At 44.5% G+C, this 25,586-nt stretch overlaps 1 pseudogene; it reads right to left on the minus strand.

Moving 5' to 3' along the window:
- Positions 1-24,891: 24,891 nt before the first annotated feature.
- Positions 24,892-25,067, minus strand: LOC127920360 (uncharacterized; annotated as a pseudogene).
- Between the last annotated feature and the right edge of the window lie 519 nt (positions 25,068-25,586).

Below are 25,586 nucleotides of genomic sequence, written 5' to 3' on the forward strand. Positions count from 1 at the left end.
AACTCCCTCTTCTTATTTCTGAATCCATACTGCTCCCTATTTCATTCGTCTTCTGTTCCATCTTCTGCCCTCTTCTTTTCTCAGTCTCTCCACCCTCCACCAGGTCTTCTCCTCCATCTTCTTCTCCTTCTTGTGGTGATACAATTGCTTCCTCAAAAGTTCTTGACTCCCCACTTCAGCCAAAACCTCTCCACAGTTGCACTCCTCTAGTCTCTTTCGGCATCCACCACAAAAATACCTTTCCTTCCCTCCAACACATTCCCTCGCATAATGACCCTGTTTACCACACTTGAAATATTTAAACTCAGGGCAGTCTTTGACTATGTGCCCAGGCTGGATACACAGTTGACAAACCTGACCTGCTTATCATGTATTACTCTAAAATTACTCTCCTCCCTCCAGTGTCTCAAATTTTGTTGAATATGGCAATGATTATACTGTTTCAGTGAATTTTACCTTACAAAATCTTGTCCCGTCCACTCTCTCCATACCTGGCCAAACTCTCATCCTTATTTCTGAGACAGCAGTTACACCCCAGCTACTCAGCTTATCCAGTATAACTTTGTCTTCGATGTATACGGGAAGATTCATGAAAGATACAACTAGCTCGTTTGCAATCATATCTCTCGCCATGATCCGTGTCTTTTATAGGATCCATTAAACGATCCTTTCCTTTTCCATTTCGCATTGTAATTTCGTACTTTCTTTCTCCTTTCATTCTACATCCCACCACCTCCCCACAGACTTCTTTAATCGAATGTAGTATCTCCATCGTTGTAACTTTATCTTCTCCCATCAACTCCACTGCCACCGTAAATTCTTTGCCATTTTTCAGTCCTCCTCCATGTTTCTTCCGTTGAGCATTTTCTTTGTCCTTGTCCATTCCGTTAGTCATTGCCATGTTGTCCGTCATAGTAAACAAAAATGAGACCGAAAAACTCTCCCCCAAGCAGCAAAACTGTAAAGGGGGGAAAAAACGAACCAAACTTAAACTTGTTCAAATGCAAAAAAAATCTAAATTATACTTCAAAAAACATTGAAAATAACCAAAAAAGCTCTCAAGCAAACACTCACTCACGACTTAATCACCAACACCTGTCTCACTTTTCAAACAGGAAGTGCTCACTCAGGCCGGTATCTCTTGGTGCACTACATAAAGTCAAAGTGAATCTGAATAACAGAGGTTGCGTTTTCACCATTTAGATAAGCATCTTTGTGTCACTCAAAAAGTGGAAGAAATTGCATATACTGTAGCCATCACTTTGTAGCACGAAATACAAACAAATCTTGCTTAATTATTTCAAAGCGAGGTCACATTATTCAGCCTTGTAGGAAAAACGGACAAAGAGTTTTAATTCGACAAGGCAGGGATGCTGATGAAATGATGCAAGACCACCCCTTGTTGACAAAAAGTTTACAGCACCGGGTATTCCCAGGCGGTCTCCAATCCAAGTACTAACCAGGCCCGACCCTGCTTAGTTGCCGAGATCTGATCAACAATTTCATGAGATCAGGTGTACTCAGGCCAGTAGTTAATATGAGTAGTGAAAAACAGCTAGTTGATGAGAGGCTGAAAGAGAATTGCATGAATCTGACAATTTCACAGGTGGGCCACAAACAGGCAAATAACAAAAGGCATCTCGGAACACACAACTCGGTCATTGTCAGTGGACTGTTTTGGCGGGAAGAACAAAAATATCGTCTGCAGGGTAATCGAAGTCGCCGCATCTAATGTCAAGCCACAGGTCACACGTGAGCTGCCTTGTTAAACCCTAAAAATAAATATAAACACGATTGCGTTGAAAATACCCATTAAGCCATTTGTTAAGATTTCCCCCATGTGGACCTGTTGTCACTCTTACCTTCATGGTTGCCTTGTTAAACACGATTGCGTTGAAAATACCCATTAAGCCATTTGTTAAGATTTCCCCCATGTGGACCTGTTGTCACTCTTACCTTCATGGTTGCTGATATTTCCAGACACTTTTTCGGTCTTATCTGAGGAATTTTATCATTTATATCAGAATAGCCATATTCTGAGGCCAGTTTAGCGCTCATTCAATGACGATTTACTACTCTTTTCCCATTGAAGGCCATATTGAGGTTAAATCAATGACGGGAGTTTTTAATTGATAAAAACAAATGACTTGAAATTGCAAGTCAGTGTCGTGCATACATTTACTGGTCTCTGTGGTGATTTTAGAAGGCTGTGCCTATTTCTACTTTTACCCCATACTCTTTAACCCAATACCCAGGTACTGTGCTGTAGTCAGGATGGCCGAGCGGTCTTAGGTGCTGCGTTCAGCACTCTCCAATGTCGGCGTTGGTTCAAATCCCACTTCTGACAGTTATTTAGTGCCTATCAGGAGTCATGCTGCTTAGCAGTAATAATATGATTATGAAATAACAACTTCACACAGTGAAATAACAATTTATAATAACACTCTCAAACGCAAACCTTCTGGAGCTGAGAAAAGATCAAGGAAAATAAGAAAACAGCTGTACTTAATAACAAATAAATGTTGGGAACATTTCATTGTATTGCATTATAATGAGTTACTGCTTCATCTTTCAGTTGTTAAATTATCACTTTCTGCAGGCTATGACTGGCGGCCCCATTCACTCCGAACAAGCCTGTTTTCTTCTGTCAACGTTGTCGTGGCCGAGTGGTTCAAATCAAATTTTATTTGTCACATACACATGGTTAGCAGATGTTAATGCGAGTGTAGCGAAATGCTTGTGCTTCTAGTTCCAACAATAACCAACAAGTAATCTAACTAACAATTCCAAAACTCCTGTCTTATACACACAAGTGTAAGGGGATAAAGAATATGTACATAAAGATATATGAATGAGTGATGGTACAGAGCGGCATAGGCAAGATACAGTAGATGGTATAGAGTACGGTATATATATATATGAGATGAGTATGTAAACAAAGTGGCATAGTTAGTGGCTAGTGATACATGTATTACATAAAGATGCAGTAGATGATATAGAGTACAGTATATACGTATACATATGAGATGAATAATGTAGGGTATGTAAACATTATATTAGGTAGCATTGTTTAAAGTGACTAGTGATATATTTTACATCATTTCCCATCAATTCCCATTATTAAAGTGGCTGGAGTTGAGTCAGTGTGTTGGCAGCAGCCACTCAATGTTAGTGGTGGCTGTTTAACAGTCTGATGGCCTTGAGATAGAAGCTGTTTTTCAGTCTCTCGGTCCCAGCTTTGATGCACCTGTACTGACCTCGCCTTCTGGATGATAGCGGGGTGAACAGGCAGTGGCTCGGGTGGTTGTTGTCCTTGATGATCTTTATGGCCTTCCTGTAACATCGGGTGGTGTAGGTGTCCTGGAGGGCAGGTAGTTTGCCCCCGGTGATGCTTTGTGCAGACCTCACTACCCTCTGGAGAGCCTTACGGTTGTGGGGCGGAGCAGTTGCCATACCAGGCGGTGATACAGCCCGCCAGGATGCTCTCAATTGTGCATCTGTAGAAGTTTGTGAGTGTTTTTGGTGACAAGCCAAATTTCTTCAGCCTCCTGAGGTTGAAGAGGCGCAACTGCGCCTTCTTCACAATGCTGTCTGTGTGGGTGGACCAATTCAGTTTGTCTGTGATGTGTATGCCAAGGAACTTAAAACTTGCTACCCTCTCCACTACTGTTCCATCAATGTGGATAGGGGGGTGTTCCCTCTGCTGTTTCCTGAAGTCCACAATCATCTCCTTAGTTTTGTTGACGTTGAGTGAGGTTATTTTCCTGACACCACACTCCGAGGGCCCTCACCTCCTCGCCGGAAGGCCGTCTCGTTGTTGTTGGTAATCAAGCCTACCACTGTTGTGTCGTCCTCAAACTTGAAGTTTGAGGCGTGCGTGGCCACGCAGTCGTGGGTGAACAGGGAGTACAGAAGAGGGCTCAGAGCGCACCCTTGTGGGGCCCCAGTGTTGAGGATCAGCGGGGTGGAGATGTTGTTGCCTACCCTCACCACCTGGGGGCGGCCCGTCAGGAAGTCCAGTACCCAGTTGCACAGGGCGGGGTTGAGACCCAGGGTCTCGAGCTTGATGACGAGCTTGGAGGGCACTATGGTGTTAAATGCCGAGCTGTAGTCGATGAACAGCATTCTCACATAGGTATTCCTCTTGTCCAGATGGGTTAGGGCAGTGTGCAGTGTGGTTGAGATTGCATCGTCTGTGGACCTATTTGGGCGGTAAGCAAATTGGAGTGGGTCTAGGGTGTCAGGTAGGGTGGAGGTGATATGGTCCTTGACTAGTCTCTCAAAGCACTTCATGATGACGGAAGTGAGTGCTACGGGGCGGTAGTCATTTAGCTCAATTACCTTAGCTTTCTTGGGAACAGGAACAATGGTGGCCCTCTTGAAGCATGTGGGAACAGCAGACTGGGATAGGGATTGATTGAATATGTCCGTAAACACACCAGCCAGCTGGTCCGCGCATGCTCTGAGGGCGCAGCTGGGGATGCCGTCTGGGCCTGCAGCCTTGCGAGGGTTAACACGTTTAAATGTTTTACTCACCTCGGCTGCAGTGAAGGAGAGGCCACATGTTTTGGTTGCAGGCCGTGTCAGTGGCACTGTATTGTCCTCAAAGCGGGCAAAAAAGTTATTTAGTCTGCCTGGGAGCAAGACATCCTGGTCCGTGACTGGGCTGGTTTTCTTTTTGTAATCCGTGATTGACTGTAGACCCTGCCACATACCTCTTGTGTCTGAGCCATTGAATTGAGATTCTACTTTGTCTCTATACTGACGCTTAGCTTGTTTGATTGCCTTGCGGATGGAATAGCTACACTGTTTGTATTCGGTCATATTTCCGGTCACCTTGCCCTGATTAAAAGCAGTGGTTTGCGCTTTCAGTTTCACACGAATGCTGCCATCAATCCACGGTTTCTGGTTTGGGAATGTTTTAATCGTTGCTATGGGAACGACATCTTCAACGCACATTCTAATAAACTCGCACACCGAATCAGCATATTCGTCAATGTTGTTGTCTGACGCAATATTTAAACATATCCCAGTTCAGTTAAGGCGATGGACTTGAAATCCATTAGGATCTTCCTGTGCAGGTTTGAATCCTGCCGACAACGAAAAATACATTTTTTGACCCCTCCTGAGGTGGAAGTTTAGTTGTGTTTCTCATACCAATCACATCCTCAGATCTCCACAATTACAAAACACAACATCACTACAAAACATTTCAAAAGTTGCCTATAAACTTTGGCAAAATATTTCAAACTACTTTTGTAATACAACTTTAGGTATTTTTAAACGTTAATAATCGATCAAATTGTAGACGGGGCAATCTGTATTCAATAGAGCAAGTAAACAAAGCATGCACCTTTTTCCCTCTTGCGTAACTCTCAACAGTGTCACGTTGTTCCAGGATGTGCTTCTTCTTCGTTGCACCAATGATTAACTTCAACCCAATTCCAAAGACTGGTGACATCCTGTGGAAGTCGTAGGAACAGTAAAATGGTCACTATCAAATATCCCTTGGCAAACACAAATGAGGGAACGGTCAGAGGCAAAAAAATATAAAAATTCGGAACAGTTTTTCTTTGGGGTTTTGTCTGCTCCATAAATTCTGTTATAGTCAAAGACATGATTGAACCAGTTTTAGAAACTTCAGAGTTTTCTATCCACACCTACTAATCATATGCATGTAATATTTTCCTGGCATGAGTAGCAGGAAGTTGAAATTGTGCACGCTATTTATCCAAAAGTGAAAATGCTGCCCCCTATCCTTAAAAGGTTATTAACTAACCTTTGATGATCTTGATCAGATGGCACTCACAGGACTCCATGTTACAGAATAAATGTGCGTTTTGTTCGATATTGTCCCTCTATGTCCAAAAACCTCTGTTTTGTTGGTGCATTTAGTTCAGTAATCCAAAGGCACAATGCACGCTCTCAACATCCAGACTAAAGTTAAAAAAGTACGTCAAACAATGTCTAAAATCAATCCTCAGGTTGTATTTGTCATAAATAATCAATAATATTTCAACCGGACAAAAGCTTCGTCAATAGAAAAGGAGAAACAAGAAAGGCGCGCTCCCGATCACGCGCTGGGCACATGTCTGGAAATGTCCACTGTCCACTCATTGAAAGTGCTGTATCTCCCTCCTTTTTCCGAGTAAAAGCCTGAAACAATGCCTAAAGACTGGCCACATGTAGAAGAAGCTATAGAGACAGTGAACTAGGTCCTAAGTCTTTGTATGGTGGATAGGCTTTCAATGGAAAAAAAAAATTCTTGTACTTCCTGGATAGATTTTCCTCAGGTTTTCGCCTGCCATATCAGTTCTGTTATACTCACAGACGTTAGTTTAAAAGTTTTGGAAACTTTAGAGTTTTCTATCCAAATCTACTAATTACATGCATATCCTAGCTTCTGGGCCTGAGTAGCGGGCACGTTTTCATCCGAACATGAAAATGCTGCCCCCTATCCCAAACAGGTTTTAAACATATCTAAGCAGAAACATCCAACCAATGTTAAACATATCTAAGCAGAAACATCCAGCCATGGAGGAATCATCCAACCAAGTCTCAGGAAAGGTGTTAGGCATACTTAGGGGATTTCCACAAACAGGGTATATATGAGCTGTAACATCTCCCTCTACATTAACCTTGACAGAGTTCAGACTAATTACAAAAGAGAACATGGGGACAACCATGAAAATAATCTTTATACTAGTTCTTGTTGCTACATACAAGGTCTTAGCTGTGACCAAGAACTACAATGTCTATTGTCCTAGCGGTTCAACCTTAATGGTCGAGGCTCCTGACATAGGCAGACTTTCCAAATTTAAAGACTATAAGGAAGTAGTCTGTGATGCCTGCGGCGTGACTAACTGTGAAGAAAAATGATGGTGACAGAATCATGAGAACCAGTCATTTGGATGGACTAAGTCTTAAGAACTTTGGGTCAGATGAAATGGAAGTGTCCTACAAATGTCCTGGAGGAGATGTCCAGAAGGTACTCTGTTACACAAGTTTTACAATGTGATCAATGAAAGAACTAAAAACTGAAGTCTACGTCAGAACCAAAAAGGTTAGTTCTGGTAGAGTGGCTCCATCTAGAGGCACCTATCAAGTTGGTACAAAGACTTCAAAAACTGAAAAATTTAAACAGTCCCTGGAAAAGATCAAGAAATTTGTTACCGCTGACAAAGCCAAATGGGTCGCATCGGCGATCGGAGCTACAGTCATCAACAACAAAGAGAAGATCCTCAAACTAGCCAAGGTTATCGGAGTTCCTGAAGATTCCATGATGAACATGGATCAAATCATTAAACTGGGTAACTCCTTTTACACCAGAGATTTTGATAGGGGACTAAAGGCATTGGTCGAATTGACTGGGCGAAGAAGAGGAACAGGAGATTGAGAAAGATTTGGAGGACGGTGAGATTGTCAGAGTCGTGTGTGTATAGGTGGCAGGGAAATCAGGCGCAGGAGAGTAAAACGAGTGTCATGGAGTCCTTTTAATATTTGTCCACTAAACATGCTCCAAACACTAAATGTACATACATAAGTAACATGGGTAGGAGGACCCGTCGCGCACCTATACAAACATAAACATAAAATAAAAATCTCTGACAAAGACGTGAGGAGAAACAGAGGGTTAAATACACAACAGGTAATGAATGGGATTGAAACCAGGTGTGTAGGAAGACAAGACAAAACCAATGAAAAATGGATCAATGATGGCTAGAAGACGGGTGACGCCGAGCACCGCCCGAACAAGGAGAGGCAAGGGACTTCGGCAGAAGTCGTGACAGAGATCAACTACACCAATCTATTCACTTACCTTGAGTCCGAAAAAGAGGCTGTTGTGAGGGGCCAAGATCTACACCAGGACAAGAGTGTAATCTTTTGGAACAAATATTGGTTGCACATAATTATTGGTGTTGCAGCCGTGCTGGTTATCAGTTCAACGTCTTGTGTGATATGCTGTTGTCTCTGTTGTATGAGACGGAAATGCAATAAGAAAGAGACTGTATCAACCACCTGCAAAACTGGAAACTGACACAGCTGTTTAAATGTATATCTTTCTAACACGCTTGTGTCATTTCTATTGTGTAGTGAATGCATATGGACCCTGAATATTGCAAGTTGACAATCTCTCTATTCTATGTGTGGTTTAATTGTTGTGGAAATGCTATAAGTTTCCCCAATATTAAATATACATGTACAGACTCCAGACTCTGACCTTTTATTTGCAATTGCGACCTTGTGTTTCACCCCAACAAGATTCCATATCTCGTCCTTAACACCTCAAATCGTTTATTATCCAACCAGAGCCTATTTGCAGGGACCATTCATTAATCCGACCACGACTCATTCATCCGATCACGGAGTAAAACTAGGTCTATAGCACAGCCCAGGTTTTGCATTACAACTGTTGACCTGCGTCATGATGATGTTGACCTATCGATACCATGCAGAAAGTCCAAAAAGAGCAGTGTGGGCGTGCATCTATGACCCTGCTGAGCCAATGGACAGTTCTTGAGTTACCTTTTCCATTAGCAAGGAAGGGTAGTCCGAAGACCATTCATCCAACCGAGGACCATTAATCAAACCAGGACTCAGTTATCCAACCACGGCTCATTCATCCAACCGAGGACCATTCATCCAACTGAGGACCATTCAGCCAACCAGGGCTCATTTATCCAACTGAGGACCACTCAGCCAACCAGGCCTCATTTATCCAACCACGACTAATTTTTCCCACCACGGGACGTTTATGGGAGAACATTCATCCAACCATGTGTCATGTGTCCAAACATGTTCAAACTGTACCATATATAAATGCACAGCAACACAATTCCGGTATTCACAACCTTGGTCTGTATAATGAATTTACAGTTATTGAAGAGTTACAAGCAGAGTACTTTGCTCAGGACCACCTTATATTCTGCGCCGTTGTTTAGGTAGAGCTCAGGGACCTCAGGCCCTTGCAGACACAAGTTCTTCCTCTTCTCCCCGGTAGAAGGGGGGTATCCAACTCGGACCCGATACCAGACTCTCGTCAGATGTGGGGCATAGCGTTTCGAAGATGTAACAGTCTGTCTACAATGAGCCCCAACCCATCCAATCTGTTACGGGCATTCGACTCGAAGAACCTAGACAGGAAGGTACGGTAGAGAGATCCCCTGATCCCGCCTAGGTACTGTTTTCTTACAGTTGACATTACTGTGCTTATCCAGAATGGCCTCAAATGAGTCGTGTTGCTTTCGAGTCATCGGCAGCAGGTATTTGTCCTCATCGGCGACGTCACAGAGCACTCGGAACCTATCCTCACTTGAAGCCAGTTCCCTAAACTGAAGCTTGGGTGGGAGGTTGTCGGGAATGGCAAACAACAGCTCCCCAAAGGTTGACATGTGCATGTCTCGATCCTCGTGGTAGCTCTTGTTGTCTAGCCTCATAGTAATGCCCTCGCGGCCACAAGCCATCAGCACGGCCACCAGTTCCGAGTCTCCGGTGCACACGGTCACACTACCTTTCAGAACGTTTGCCAACTCCACAAGCAGCGTGTTAGCCTCTGTGCTCGAACACCCTAGACACACGTCCCTCAATGTAGACAATTGCATAGTCTTGGGGTCCGCAAAAGTCACCACAAAGACGCCCTCGAGACCCTCAGGCCTGTCTATCGAGCCGCCTGCGTAACTGGGATCTATGTCGGACAGCTCACGCTCGGGAGGTTTCAGATCTTTGAGCGTGTTCACAAATACGCTTTCATCCTGGCACTCCTAAAGGTTAAGAGGTTCCCTCTAGGAGCTCATCCTCGGAGGAGTCTCCCTTCACACCGGTCACTGGAAACAACTTGTTTTTCATACCCATGTTGGCCAACAGCTTCATCATGGTGTATTCTATGGTGCACAGATTACGCTTACAGAACAGAGGGTTTAGTCTGATCTCTCTCTGTGCTCCCGCTCTGTCCTTTACAAGCACTACACACTGGCTGCCTGCGTTTTCCGACCTGTAACCACACACTAGTGTTCTTGCCATGCTTAATATGGACGCCTGCGAATCACCCTCGATGTTGTCACTGTCTTTGACTTTGTGGATTACCATGAGATGGTCTATCAGAGTCCAATCGGCGCCAGGTGAGGGTTTGCAAGCATTGCGTGGATAGCCTTGTTTCAATCCCATTTCAGTCAAAGCGTTATCCGATCAACTAAGAGCCAAATGGAGTAGGTCTATAGTCTGTACATGGACAGTCTAGCCGGGACAGTATTGGTATACACAAAATACAAAAAATGCTCTAGTGTTGGAGCCCTGGTTGGATAAATGAGCCCTGGTCGTGGTTGGATGTTTAGGCACCATTGGACAAATGCTCTAGGTTTGGAAACCTGGTTGGAAAAATGAACCCTGTTCAGACAAAATTCCCTACGGTTGGAGATATTGGCCCTGGTCGGATGTTTCACCACTGAACTCTCGCATGGACACTACATGTACGTTTATTCCTCTTCATCGTGGTCGATTTCAACACGAGAGACATCATCCGAATCTCCGGTCATCAATGCCTCCACAGTCTTCCTGTTCTTAATTTTCTCCTGGTTGAAAAGTATGTTCCTGTAACAAAAGTTGTTAGGGTCTAACCAGGAGGCCAGCTGAGTCTCGACTCTTATGTTCACATACATAGGAGCCAGACAGTTAAGCACCTGGGGGCAGAAACAGTTCAGCCACGGGAACTTGTTGCGTATACTCTTAGAAATCGGGGGCCTTAAACAACTCCGTATGGTAACCTGGTTGGTCCCCAGCCTGATTATCACAGGGTACGTGAGCGAGAACATCTCCCACGTCAGCCACAGCTGCATGTTGTATCGCCACAAGGTGGTCTGCTCTAGAATGTCGTTGTTCCTGGTCTTGAGCTCCAACAGCGTTATGTGTTGTCCTTTACGGTGTCGTGGGCCACTAGGTCCACCTCGGTGTAGAAGCCCCATGTGCCGTGGATGGACTTGATGCCTCGTGTACAGCCGCTGTGGTACCTGTAGGATCCGGGTTCACCGAACCTATCGTGCGTGGGCACACCGGCAACCTTGAGGCCAGCACAAATGGGAGTCAGGCGCAGAGCCTCGAGCTGCATGAGAATGAGACGACACACGGTGCCCACGTCACGCATTGTCTTCTTTCCGTTGAAAACGTCCTGGCACTGCGCGTCTACCGCAATGCCTATACCGGTAGACATATGGCTCCTGTCCCACAGGCGTCTGCAGGCTTCTGGAGACAGTTGCAGCAGCGCTTCCTTGTGACTGGATGAGCGCTTCCTGCAGCACATGATATAATCTAGGCATTTGGTACCCTGAACCTTGTACCAATGGTGGTTGGCTGTAGACTTCACACACAGCGTTCCACGTGAGCCTTGGAACTTGATTGTATTAAATGTTCTAGGATTGTTAGGTTGCTGTGATAACCGGATCCCTTTGAGAGAAACAGAAAGTGGCACTGTTAAGTTACTCCTAGTGTCGCAACGTGAGTAAGTAAGGAAGGACAACCCAGAAAGGGGAAAAGAAGAACTCAGGGATCCCCCACGAGAGATATGAATCGCAAGAAACCGAGCCTGGGAGGTTTCGAGGCTGATATCCACGAGCAAGGATCTGTTTAACAGCAGAATGTCAGCCGTCCATCGCTGTCATCACCTCTCTCATTGTGGGGTTTCTGACCATCCCTAACAACATTCTGTACTTCATCAACAACAAGCACGGTACGAGAACCACGGGCAAGCTGGACGCAGACTCCAAGTCGTCACCTCCTTCCGAGGGCAGACCCGACTACAAGTACGCTTACACCCACTCGGGGATAGCCCTCATCACGCTCGGGTGCCTGGCCATGGTCGTGAGTATAGTGCTCAGCTACTTCGCCTCCAAGAACAAACGGAAAATAGACGACTGAGGGCTCATACAGGGGTCCGGAGTCCACCAAGAGCACCAGGACCGTGCTGGCGTACCTCATCATGATGAACACTGAGCTGTTCATGGCTGTGATCGCGGGCTGCATGGAGTTGCTTTACCGACCTCTGATCCGCGATGCTCAGGGGCTGCATAACATGGTGTGCTATCGCCGTGTTCAACATAATCTACATCATGTACGTGGTGACCATGGTGCTGACTTCGACCGTCTGAAAGGGGAAGCATGAAATAATCCCGGTTGATGTCCAGAGACATCCCGGAAACTGTGACCATACCCTCAGCCTGAGACTACATGAGCAGAAGCATCAACCCTTACAATTCACAATCCAGCTTCATGTAAGGAACTCAACCCTCTCTAACGTCCCCCTTTGTGTTTTCTCACTTGGCACAGCGATATAGACGTGTGTCGTGGATCAACCTGCGGTATCTATGTTTATAAATGACAAGGACCCAATTTCTTGGAGTTTGGTCTCTCTTTATTCAACAGAAAATATTATGAATAGGAACATATACACAGGTTTAGGTTCATATGAAACCGTACAGTTGTCCGGACCATATGGCTGCTACACTTCACTTCTTTATTACAACCAGCGAAGCGTTGCAGATAGGGCAGTGGAAGACTGTGTCCAGACACTCATTCTTGAAGAAAGGGTAAATGCAGAAGCCCACCAGGCATCTAGCGAATGACAGAGATGCGCTTTATTACTTTCATAATGAAAACTGGGTACCACAGAAATGAGAAAAGAATCATATCAAGATTATCAGTGGAATATGAGGAGCAGAATTAATGGTTTCCGGAGTCTGATCCAACATGGTTGTGATGAACAATGTAATCAAAGAGACATACAGTCAAAACAGGGGTTTGCGGGAGAACTATGTGTGCTTCAGAGATAGATATGTGTTATCTAGGTAACTTCCCACTACAATCACCCTTCCTATGAAGCTGACTACTCTTGTGCACTGTCACAGTATAGTGCACATCACTGATCAGGCACTTTATATCAGACCACGACACCACCGATGTGACTGGATACGTAGCGAGGATCGAGTTGAGAAGAATGTGAAGGAGAAAAATAACAAAACCAAGAAGAAAACAACAGTTAACAACAAGGGAGGCAGGCTTGTCATATTGGGTCGCAGCCGACACCGAAAGGTTCGGGAAGGAGGCTACACCAGTTAAAGCCCACAATATCTAAATGTCTATACGAGGGTCACCGGGACCACATGAGGAACTATATAACGGTTAAGCTCAAGAGCGCGTGTCAGAGCACTCCTCTCCCGTCACATCCCAGTATTTAAATCAAATTAAATTTTTATTTGTCATATACACATAGTTAGCAGATGTTAATGCGAGTGTAGCGAAATGCTTGTGCTTCTAATTCCGACAAGTAATCTGGCTAACAATTCCAAAACTACTACCTTATAGACACAAGTGTAAGGAGATAAAGAATATGTACATAAAGATATATGAATGAGTGATGGTACTGAGTACAGTATATACATATGAGATGAGTATGTAAACAAAGTGTCATAGTTAAAGTGGCTAGTGATACATGTATCACATAAAGATGCAGTAGATGATATAGAGTACAGTATATACATATACATATGAGATGAATAATGTAGGGTATGGAAACATTATATTAGGTAGCATTGTTTAAATTGGCTAGTGATATATTTTAGTGGTGGCTGTTTAACCTCTTCAACCTATGGGGGCGCTATGTCATTATTGGAAAAAAAAACGTGCCCATTTTAAGCGCAATATTTTGTCACGAAAAGATGCTCGACTATGCACATAATTGGCAGCTTTGGAAAGAAAACACTCTGACGTTTCCAAAACTGCAAAGATATTATCTGTGAGTGCCCCAGAACTGATGCAACAGGCGAAACCAAGATGAAACTTCAAACAGGAAGTGAGCCAGATTTGAGGCGCTGTGTTCCAATGTCTCCTTATATGGCTGTGAATGCGCCAGGAACGAGCCTACACTTTCTGTCGTTTCCCCAAGGTCTGCAGCATTGTGATGTATTTGTAGGCATATCATTGGAAGATTGACCATAAGAGACTACATTTATCAGGTGTCCGCCTGGTGTCCTCCGTCGAAATTGGTGTTTAATCTCCAGCTGCATGTATTTTCCCATGTGATTCAGAGGAGAAACAAAACTGCCACGAATGACTTATCATCGAATAGATATGTGAAAAACACCTTGAGGATTGATTCTAAACAATGTTTGCCATGTTTCTGTTGATATTATGGAGTTAATTTGGAAAAAAGTTTGGCATTCTGATGACTGAATTTTCGGGGGTTTTCTCAGCCAAACGTGATGAACAAAACGGAGCGATTTCTCCTACACAAATAATCTTTTTGGAAAAACTTAACATTTGCTATCTCATTGAAAATATCCGAAGTTCTTCAAAGGTAAATTATTTTATTTGAATGCTTTTCTTGTTTTTGTGAAAATGTTGCCTGCTGAATGCTAGGCTTAATGCTATGCTAGCTGTCAATACTCTTACACAAATGCTTGTTTTGCTATGGTCGAAAAGCATATTTTGAAAATCTGAGATGACAGTGTTGTTTAACAAAAGGCTAAGCTTGAGAGCCAATATATTCATTTCATTTCATTTGCGATTTTCATGAATAGTTAATGTTGCATTATGGTAATGAGCTTGAGGCTATAATTATGATCCCGGATACGGGATTGCTCGTCGCAACAGGTTAAAACCTCTAAGGGCCAATAGCCTCAGGAAATGCATAGCGCCAAATTCAAATAATACGCGATAAAACTCAAACTTTCATTAAGGTATGAAAGCATAGGGGAATATCCAATTCCAGCTCCCATATTGGAATTCCATTGGCTTCCACAATGTGTCAACAGTCTTTGTTCTTGGCATCAGGCTTGTAACTTCAATAACGAGTGATAAATATGAGTTTTCGTACAACGACACCAGTTTAGAAATCTGTGTTTGCACGTGCAATGAGGATGACGCGCACCTGCTAATATTGCTTTCCTATTGAACATACTTCTTTCCGTATGAAATACTATAGTTTAATTACATTTTAGGGTACCTGAGCACTAACTAGAAACGTACTTTGACTTGTTGAATCAAAGTTTAGGCGTAGATTTTCGGATTGCTTTCTCTGCATGTTGAACAAGTGGATAACTCAAATTGATGGTGCCAACTAAATAAACTTTTTGGGATATGAAGATGGATTTTATCTAACAAAATGACACTACATGTTATAGCTGGGACCCTTTGTATGACAAATCAGAGGAAGATTTTCCAAAACTGAATATTTAATGAAACCTATGATTGTGGAAAATGTTGATGTGGGGCACTGACCTCAAACAATCTTATGGCATACTATCTTTTTTACACTGACAACTATCTTTTTTGCACTGACAAACGGACTGTTACCCACTCCCACGGATGGAAGATTGTGTTTACCAGGTTGGTACTGTCCGTTTTTTCAGCAAGTTTGATTTGCTGAAGGGTTACTGGGAAGTGCCTTTGTCATCAAGAGATCGTGAAATATCTGCTTTTATTATTCCTTTATTATTCCTTCGGGTCTTTTCTCCTATTCGGTCAAGAGTTGAGGCCTATGCAATGTTCCTGCTATGTTTTAGCGTCTAATGAATAGGATGACCTCTGGCCTTGAAAGCTGTGCTGTTTATCTAGATGATGTGGTTGTTTTATAGTGACACTTGGGAGTGCGATCTTGTGCAGATACGGACTCTGTTTGAACATTTGGCTGAGGCCTGTCTCACTGTGAACTTTGCCAACTGAGTTTGCCCAGGCAACAGTGACCTACCTCGGTAGAGTGGTCGGGCAGGGTCGTGTTCTCCCGGTGCAGGCTAAAGTGGCCACTATCAATCTGTTTTCACCGCCCACCACCAAGAAGGGGCTGCAATGCTTCCTAGGTATGGTTGGGTACTTTCAGGGGTTTTGCTTCAACTTCTCCATGGTTGTAAGCATCTCTGACTGATCTGTTGAAGGAGAGGGCTGATTTAATCTGGTCTTCCTGCTGTCAGAGTGCTTTTGAAAATGTGAAACTGCTTCTTAGTTCTGACCCTGTGTTGGCTGCCCCATGATTTGAACTGCCTTCAGCCTATATGTGGATACAAGTAACGTAGGGGCAGGTGTAGTGTTGCTTCAAGCAGATGGGGGTGTTGAACATCCTGTTAGTTATTTCTCCCGAAAGTTTAACTATTTAGTGGCGGAGAAAGAGGCCCTTGCTTTAATCTGGGCATTGAAGCATATTGAGGTATGTGTGTGGTCCCTATTGTGGTTTACACTGACCACAACCCACTTACTTTCCTGCACACCATGCTTTGCCTAAAAGCAGGATTATGCGCTGGTGTTTGTTCCTGCACAGGTTTGGATGTACGACATGTAAAAATTGTGGATAATGTGCTTTAACGTGCACCGATTTCGTCGATCTTCGGACGCCTTCGTTGTTTGTTTTTATTTTCGGTTGGTGGTCTTTACAGGGTTTATTTTGTCCTTCCTGTTGCTCTGGCTTCTGCTCTCCTGTCACTTGGTCTCCATTTCTTTCTCTTAAATTGTTGTTTCCAGATACCGTGATTGCTGAGGTTGGTTGGGGTCAGGTGATTTGTTTGGGTTGGTATCATGGGCATACGGTGGGCCTCTTACCTTTATGGTTTGTATACTATTTTGTGTCTGAACCGTTATCGTTTTTGATCAGTTGTATTGGTGTATTTGTGTGGTTGTGGGTTTTGTTTTCAGGTCTTTGTTAGTTCCTGCTTTTCATAGGAGTTGGTGTTGTACCCCCCTCAGTTTCCCTGCCTCCTTCTCTGTGTTTATATTTGCAGATTGGGGACAGGTGGAGCTGATTGGATCGTTAAAGTGACAAGTTGCACCTGGGTTTGGGATCAACTAGGTGATAAAAGGTCCTGGTGCCCAGTCCTGCCTCTCTCTCTCTCTCACTCCACAAGTACCATTTTGTTTTGTGATCTGGTTGATTTGTTTTTGATTAGGTTCACCATTAACACTTACACACATTCATCCATGCATCTCCATTACATCCCTCACAAGTTAGTCTTCTTGTTCAAATCTAGGCTAAGCACTATGCCTCCCTCAACAGTCATATGTCGAACATCCCTTATTGTACAAGTAATATCCCTCCCAGGAACACTGTACATTTGACTCCAATACGATACTCCCCATCACTTTATTAGCACGGTTAGCGAAAACCCTTGCCAAAATCTTATCAGTATTCCGTGACCTTAAAGGCCTCAATTTTCCAGCTTCTCCCTGCTCCACTGGTTTTATAATATTTAACAATCCTGTGGACAATGATTCTGGAACTATCTGTGCCTGTTCCATGTACACGTCCAACAATACAGGTGCTAAAATATCCACATATTGATGATTAAACTCACTTTTCAGCCCATCTGATCCCAGACTTTTTTTCCAATTACTGGCCAAGATGTCCTCCAATATCTCCTTAACCGTCATATCTTTGCCATACATTTTTCGTTCAGCATCAGGTAATTTAGCATCAATAAAACCTAAAACCTCACTACAGCCTTGATCACCCCCCCATTGCCCCCATACATGCACTATTTTCAATGTTACGTACAGCAGCCTGAGCTTTCATAAAACCTGCCACATCATAACCCTCCACCCTATCAACTTTTTCCAGCTCAATGTCAATTAATTTATTCAAAGCTATCCGCTCCCTCTTTAAAAGAAAATCCGTCCGTCTTGCATCGTCAACACTCAACCCTCTAATCTTCTCTTTTAGACCATCCCACCACAATCCAATATTAACACATTTAAAACCACTCTGTTTAATACAATCGGCAATCATATCAATTTATTTTTCTTCTTTTAGTAGCTCAGCATTCAAACACCATACACCACCCCCTCTAGTAGGCACACTAGGACCCAGCAGGAGCCCAAGAATGGCATAATCACATAAAACATTTAACCTGTTACTCCTACCCCCTACTTTTTCGAACATTCTGTTAAAAATCTCCCTCTTTAAAAGAAAATCCGTCCGTCTTGCATCGTCAACACTCAACCCTCTAATCTTCTCTTTTAGACCATCTCACCACAATCCAATATTAACACATTTAAAACCACTCAACATTTCTCTGTTTAATACAATCGGCAATCATATCAATTTATTTTTCTTCTTTTAGTAGCTCAGCATTCAAACACCATACACCACCCCCTCTAGTAGGCACACTATGACCCAGCAGGAGCCCAAGAACGGCATAATCACATAAAACATTTAAAGGATACCGAATCTTGAGAACATATTGCACCACATTTACTGAACAATAATCAATGCGGCTTTGCCCGAGACCTTTTTAAAACAATCTGCCTCCTCAAGAAAGCTCTCTCACCTGGATGCATACCCTGCCATACATCACTCAACGATCCTTCATTACCCCCAGCAAGTCTAGCCTAGACAGATCAGAGCACAACAATGCACTCCTTTACGTGTCCAGTTTAGTCAAACGAACGTTAAAAATTCCCCAACCAATATACAGGTACCCACACAATGTCATGTAGCGCACTCATTTTGGAAGGTATCATTCTGAAATGTTGTACAAGTACTGTTGCCCTCTTGTATTTTTCACTGAAATTGTCCACATCATCCTGTCTGAATGTTTGTTTTATCTTGTTCATTTTAAAGATGATGATACAAAAACAATAACGTATGTTTTTAAAATTATTTTATCTAAACCAGATCTATTGTGTTATATTCTCCTACATTCAGTTAACATGTACACAAACGTCAGAGTGTTTTCTTTCAACTGGTACCAAGAATATGCATATCCTTGGTTCTGTGCCTCAGCTACAGGCTGTTAGATTTGGGTATGTCTTCAGGCGGAAAATTGCACAAAGTAGCGGGGGAGCTGTAAGAGGTTAATTAAAATAGCAATCCCACAAGTCCTCTTTCTACCATTATTAAAATAAAGCAAATCCATCCATCGGTTTCTTACTCCATCCACCATACTGTAAGGCCAGTGTCTCTTGAAGGCATGAAATAACCTGAAGTTTGCTTACTGTCTAGTCTAACTTTTCCATATCTCTTAGTCTCATTAATATTGACAGATATAACGCTCACCATGAGTAGGAGTATGATGTTTATTGTTTCCATCATCAAGACCGTCTTTTTCTTCTTGATCTTGACCAGCCTCCTTTCCTTCACTTCTTTCCTCACTCTTTGGACTTCATCTGAGGACACGTCACGCACAGAGTCCTTACTCTTCGAGGATTCACCCTTCACCTCCATAGTTTTAGGACTAGCGTCAGATATAAAACGTTCATGATCAGCACCCCATGCACCTTCAGACAGATCCGTGGCCGACACTCCTCCTCCAACCTCCGGCTCATTACAATGCTAGACCCGATTCCATCTGCCACAGTAGATTCATCACCCTCTTCACCATCCTGGCCTCCTTTTTCTCCCTCCCATCCTCTCCTCCGTCACACTCTCTTCTACCACCACCTTCTGTTGTTTCATGTCATCACAGTCTGTCGGCCTAGTACACGTGCAGTGGATGCCTCTCTCACCACACCCATTGCAAGGTCTTCCCACTTTCGCAACGCACTCTCGCATAATGCCCTTGTATTCTGCATCGCCGTCATGAAAACATCATGGCAATTCCGGACTACGTGGCCAGGCTGAATACAAATTCGGCACACTCTAACTTGCCTGTCGTGGAACACATGGAATTATTCAGCCCCTCCAACATCTCGAACTTTGCAGAATACGGTAGTGAGTGCATCACGTCTGAGAACCAGACCTTGCAGAATCTTGTGACATCCGCTATCTCCGTTACCAGCCAAAATTTCTTCTAAATCAGAAACCGCCAACACACCCCATCCTTCCAATTTGGCAACAATAGCATCATCGCTAATATACACTGAAATTAATGAAGGACGCCACCAGTTAATCCGATGAAATGTCCCTCGCCATTACCGTACACGATTTGATTTTCAGTCCATCCATCAGTTACTCCTTCCCATGGACATGCAACATCGTTATCTCATACTCCTGATCCCCCTTGCATCTGCACCCTGTCACTGCTCAGCATGCCTTCTCTATCCCTCGCAGCAATTCCATCGTTAGTTTACGATTCCCAGTGATATCCACCTCCACAATACAAGCCCTATCATAGGATTTCTCCCTCGACGGTGGTGCACCATGATTATTTACTTCATGTCCTGCACTCTTTCAGTTTCCTCGCAATGGTCATAGAAGCCATTGTAATCCATCCGGTTATACAGAGACCTTTCCTCCAACAACATACGCTGGTGAAAATCAACTCAACTAGTAATAAAAAACAATTCTAACAAATTGCCAACCAAAATATATATACCAAAAAGCAGCGAACAATTCCCTCTCCTACAAAACCAACGGATTAAAAATCGAGTTTCTGTCTTACTGTCCCCATGATCCCACTCCATTTGCCGCTTCCTCCTCCCTCCCTGTCAGACTTTCCCCCAGTACCCTTATGTAGGTAATTTTAACAGTCAGTGGTAGTCTGGTTAAGTCTGGGTCTGCCCATGGTTCGAAAAAATGGGCTTCTGTTTTGTCTCTGTACAGTCTCGCCCCAGAGGCTCGTCCGTACCAGTCTGTTCTTTCCAGGGTCCTGTCGACAGATAAAAGGTTGACGACGTCCATGTAAGAAATGCACTGGGCGGTCATCCTCCCCACTCCCCGGGATACCTACCCCACTGATCCGTCGCTCCCTTCTCAAGACCTGTGCCAGTGGTTCGATGCAGGCCACAAACAGAAGAGGAGATAACGGACAGCCCTGATAGACGCCGCAGTGTACTCCCACTGCTTTTGATAAAGCCCATTTACAAGGATTTTGCTGGTGATATCCCCGTACAGCAGTCCCACCCAAGCTAAGAACCTGTCCGGGAAGCCCATTTTTGCAGTACCTTGAAGAGGTGGTGCGAGGCTCGATCAAAATCAAAATTTAGGACTACAAGCTGTGTGTTTCTGTCTCTCGCATAACAGATGGCATCTCTGATCAGTACCAGGCTCTCCGTGATCTTCCTTTTGGGAACGGCACAGGTTTGGTCCGGGTGGATCACCTCCCCTAAAACAGAAGACATTCTATTCTGAGTGTTAGAACCTTAGTAAAAAGTTTACAGTCAAAATTTTAAAAGGGTAATCGGTCTCCAGTTTGTCTTGTGTAAAAGAGTCTCAATCCCTACTCTAAAACTGTCAGGTAGATTGTCAAGTTGTTCAAAGTCAGTAACGACAGAAGTTTGTCGGCTAAGACATCCCAAAAGTTCAGATAAAACTCCAAGGGAGGCTGTCCTCCCCTGGTGACTTACCCCTCTTAAAATGTTTCAGTCCTTTATCAATTTCTGTCATCAATTTCTGTCATGTTGTCTGTGTTGAGTAAGGTCCTGTCAATGTATGTTAAAATGTTCCCCATGGTTTCCTCACACAAATATTTTACTCCAAACAGTTCCCCATAAACATCCTCTCTGTTTTAAAACCCATCTTTGTTTTTAATCCTGCCATTGTCCTACCCTTTCTAACTATTTTCTTAAAGTGCCTCGTACACTTCTCCCCTTCTAATTCCCTCCCCTTACTTCTTAAAATAACTCGCTACTTTTCTGTTTTGCTAAAATGCCATTTCCTTTAATTTCATGGTTAAAATCAAAGACATCAGATGATTAAAAGGTTTTATTAAACTCTCAGCAAAAAACATAGCATAATAAAACAAACCACCACAAATACTCAAAACAAGGCATTTAAATCACAAAACAAACGAAACCCCAAAATTATAACCCAGGGAGCACCGTCCCTTCCTTAGGCGGCCCACTAGGACATGGGCTGCCACCTTGTCGTCTGCGCACAATAGCGTAATGGGCCTGTAGTTCCCTAGGTTATCCCTTTCCACTTTCTTGAAAAGCAGTGTCAAGACCCCAGAAGCCCTGAATCATACACTACTTTTTTTCCCGAACGAAAATCTCTGCCCAAAATTTCCCAAAAGGTAACATAAAACTCCCGAGGATGCCTATCGTAACCTGTAACCTTGTCGGTTGGTAAAACCCACAAAGCAGCCTCAACCTCTGCAAGCTCGAAAGGGCGGTCAAGATCAGAGGCTGCCTCTGGGGAACCTTTTCCCTCTAAAACCCTAAGAAGACATGTTCTGTTGATCCATCTATCTCCTTCTCCCTAAAAGATTACTGATAGGAGGACGCTGCTTCCACCATGCCCTTGGGGTCAGAAACCATTTCCCCCCTACTGTTTGCAGCTGAGAAATACCTGCTTTGGCACGGTCAGCTTTAGCCTGTTTTAAAAAATATGAGCTGCTAGCCTCCCTAAACTTGAATTTGTCTCTTTGACACCTAAAGAGAAAGTCCCTAGCCTTCCTCTGAAAATACAGCCCCAACTTACTTTTTAAAACCTCCATCCTCTCCACATCCCTCCCCTCACCCTTGTTCTCAGCTGACAGCAAGGCAATCAGCTCCCCCTGAAGCCGTTGAAAAACCTCCCTATCTGTATGGGCCGTAGCGACACATTGCGAAATGGCCAGGGTGCGCACATTGCGCTTTACACACCCCCACCATTCGACTAGGGAACCAAAAAATGGCTCGAGGTCACCCAATATCTCATAATGGGATTTAAAAGCCTCCCTAAAAGAAAGATCTGCCAAAATGTGGGAGTTTAATTTCCAAAAACCTCTGCCAAAAATTGTCACTTCTACCGAGAACACTACCTGGGCTGGAGAAACAGTGACTTGCGAGACTGGTACATATACAGTTTAAAAAAATAATCCAATCTATAAGACTACGGGAACCCCTTGAGTTTGCCCATGTCATAGCCTCCCCATTGGGGTCGCAGACTCTGAAAGAGTCCCTCAAAGAAACATCTTTAACTACAGAAACCAAATAGGGTAGGCTAACATCCCCAGTGCCTTCAAAAGAGACATTGAAATCCCCGCCCAAAACCACAGTTCGATTAAGTAACACAAACATCTGGCAGAGCCAAAAATATATATTTTCTACCTCGTGGTTCAGCAGGAGCATAAATGTTAACAAAACAAAACTTCGCCCCCCTCCAGTCTGCATCAACCACTAAAACCCTCCCCTGTATGACAGAAAAGGAACCCACCACACAAAAGTCCCTATCCCCAAACAAAATCCCCACCTCAGAGGAGTGCACCGCCCTATCCCCCCCATCTGGACTCTCCTTTCGCCCACCCCCTTGTAAACACAGAAACATCCCCCATGTCCCTTAAATGAACCTCTTGTAAAAAACAGACCTGGAAGGAGACACAGGAAAGGTACTGAAACACCCCTCCTCTCTCGTACAGGTTGGTACGAGTCCACAGACCTGTGATGCTTCCCCAGGACTGGAAGAGTGGTCTCCCCTGGACCGTACCTGTGCACAGTCCATTGAACCCTCTTCAGGATTGGTATCCATCTCCAACGTGCCTGTCCCAGGAAGCTCAGGAACCAAACAGGCCCCATGGACCTGCTCCCCAGACCTCCCCACTGAGGTTTCAGAATCCGCCACCGCAGGAACCTGCGAAACCACTGGATCCTGGTTCTCAGCCCCCACATCTGACCCTTCATTCCCGGAATCCAGGTTTAGCACTAAAAACCGGTTGGAGATGGCCACCGCTGGCTTCTTATGCTCCTCCCACCGCCACCCGGACAGTAACCTTCCCCCTCTTCTTTCTTTTCCCCTTCTACACCTTCCTGGACTCTCCATTATCTGAAGATGCTGATCCAGTCGACCCGTCCGCCGAGGACGACCTCATCTTCCGGGTAGGAGTTCGGGTAGCCGGTCGTCTGACATCTCACTCATCAGACTATCCTCCCAGGCTCCCGACAGCAGCTCCATCTCCTCCTCAGTCCCCTTCGGACAGACCTCCTTTACTGCACTTTCCCCCGGGGATTTTGCCACCTCCGCTGCCGCCGCTTGAATTTCCTCAAGAACCTCCTCTATTTGCCTGAGGGGAGATCCCGCCGCGCATTCCTCAGGGCCGTAGCCAGCTGCCTCCGCATAGGTCCGTTGTCTATTGGGACAGTCTTTAAACAAATGGCCCTGCTTCCCACAGCCATTGCAGACTCGAGCCTCCCTGCAGTTGGCTGCCCCGTGACCTGGTTTCCCGCAATTTCTGCACTTCAGCAGGTTGCACCCGGTGGCCACATGACCAAAGCTACGGCAGTGTCTGCAAAAACCTGGCTGGCCTGAATAAAACAGGTACCCCCGGTCTGCTCCAATGGAGAAATAGGCTGGTGGGTGAACCAACTTAACAGCTCCTTCCGGATGTGTGACACGGAACTGTCTCCTCCCTGACCAGATGCCATACCCATCCCGCAGGTACCGGACCCCGGGACTCACTTTTCCAAACCGGCCTAGGAATGCCCCGATGCTGTCATCCCCCACATAGGGATTGTAAACGTGTACGGTGATGACCTTTTAAGTCCAACCGGCACAAGGGGTAAACCTGGAAGTTTGAGAACGGCTCACTGGCTGCCTTCTCTTTGCAGGTATCCATACATCTCCTGTACAAGGCCTGTTTAGGGACAGGTCATAGCCCTCCGCCGCCATGTTCCGCTGCAAGCAGTAAACATGCACTGGGTCCACCCTTAACCCTTCAATGATTACCGTCCTGATGAACCATTCTCTGTTCCCAATTTGCTGGCCCTTGTTCTTCCAAACAAATTGCAACATATTTCGCAGTCCAGCCCCTCTGGCTGACTGTTGATCCTGCCCTCCCCTCCGGCCATCGGCTTTTGGCTAAGGGGTTACGGCACCTCGGTACCCAACTTGAACTTAACTAAAATGGCGGTAAACGGGGGACCCAATTGAAGAGCGCTTCGCCTTTCTTTCAGTTTGAATGTTTCTTTCCTTCTTCTCTTTTTCTGCTGGCTGGCTGGCTAGCTAGCTTGCTAGCTAGCTGTTTACATAGCTTTGTGAATGAGTATTTTTCCTTGAAAACGGGAGAAAAGTGTTGCACCGATCCCGGAGGTACTGCAATACTGGGTCGATGCGTGGAGCGGACGGAGCAAGCCCCATTTCCGACTCCCTGTTTGAAAAATCGATTTAATATGTAGTCCCCCGATGGGGGACGTATCAGATATTAAACTGATAAGAACAGATTTTTTTTTATAGAAAAAATAATTTATTTACACTCAATACCATTCATACTATTACAAAATCATAATTCTCATTCATTCTTAATTATCTATTTACAAAGCCCAATCACCAAAAAACCAAACAAAACAAACCTCAGGGAGCATCGTCCCTCCCCGTCATACCTAACCAATACCTAACCATTCCCTATCTCCCCTTCCCTAATCTATCCCCTTACAAATCTCACTCTAACACTCCCAGCCCTAATCCCCCTTCCACCTCTCCCGTGCCGCATGCCTTCTCTTTGCAGGTATCCATACATCTCCCACTTCCTCTCCTCCCTCTTCATCCTCCCCTCAAATCACCTTCCACCCTTCTCACTATCCCTTCCACCCCCAATCTCTCCCTGTCTTGACTAAATTCTGCCTGGCTTTCCACAGTCCCCTTTTAAAGAGACTCATGAGAAGCCAGGGCAGAAACCTGTCCCTATCTGTTCCCTTCGCTCCCTACGCCTCTCTCTAACCCAGCCCATGTCAGCACAAAGTCACCCTAACCACACCTAGCAACA

Source organism: Oncorhynchus keta, unplaced genomic scaffold, assembly GCF_023373465.1.
Source record: "Oncorhynchus keta strain PuntledgeMale-10-30-2019 unplaced genomic scaffold, Oket_V2 Un_contig_19152_pilon_pilon, whole genome shotgun sequence".
Classification (NCBI taxonomy): domain Eukaryota; kingdom Metazoa; phylum Chordata; class Actinopteri; order Salmoniformes; family Salmonidae; genus Oncorhynchus; species Oncorhynchus keta.